We start from the raw sequence: 1045 nt of genomic DNA on the forward strand, positions 1-1045 counted from the left end.
GGAAACCTGGCAGAGCCCCTTACTTTTGGCCTAAAAGGACTGATCACCAAGATGTCTTTTGAAGTTTTAAACTAAGAGGTTTCCAGTGCAATACAGTATATACAAATGAAGTTTTTCCTCAGTTTTGCAATGGACTGCAAACTATACTTATTACACCACTACACCTTCTCTCAAGCCTGCCAGGGCCTCCATTTATGTATGTGGCTTACAGCTTAAAGTCAGTAGTTGGACTACTGTATGAACTGTTACTATCATGTTTTATACCGGTCGTAAATGCACTCCCCAAACTACAAGAAAGCGGTATGTTTATTTTTTAAACCAGCTTTTAATTTTCTTAGTGTTATTTATTGTAGATGCAACTGTTCTTACTCTGTTGGGTGGGGTTGGGGATTGATTTTGCTGGGCTTAACGCTGCAGTTTGAGTGACTTGTGCTGAAACAGTTAATGAAAGCATTCAGTATTCAGAGAAATAGCTGAAAAACTACAGATGCCAGGTTATTACATACTATGTATCTGATAATAATGGTAAAAAGATGTTTCCTAAGTATTTTTGGACTCTTTGTTTTTATTTTGTTTAGCCCTTATTAAATGCTAAGTAAATTGAAATATATTTTATGATATGTTGTTATATTAGTCATCAAGATTAATGAAAGACAGTAAAGAGCAGTACTCTGCAGATGAATAACATCCTTTAGAGTTAAACTTTGAACTAGATTTATGAACTCTGTTAAAACTCATGATCTATTACATGACAGTTTATAAAAGCCATTTTATTATAAGGCATTGTCTCTGGAAAATTCTCTAATTATTGATGTTATTAGCTAAAGAATAAATGTTAAGATACTAGTTTTTCAGAATACTAAGATTTTAAAATCTTAACTGTTATATAGCTTTTATTAAATATCAAACTTTCTGTGTAATCATGAAAAGTATAGTTTTGTGTAGAGAAAAGATAATTAAGAAGTTCTTTGTTAGACTTAATCTAAAATTACAGTATCAATATGTGGATTTTAGCATTATCTATGACATAATGTTGGTATGGTTT

This window comes from Nannospalax galili, unplaced genomic scaffold (assembly GCF_000622305.1).
Source record: "Nannospalax galili isolate Female #2095 unplaced genomic scaffold, S.galili_v1.0 scaffold1229, whole genome shotgun sequence".
NCBI lineage: Eukaryota > Metazoa > Chordata > Mammalia > Rodentia > Spalacidae > Nannospalax > Nannospalax galili.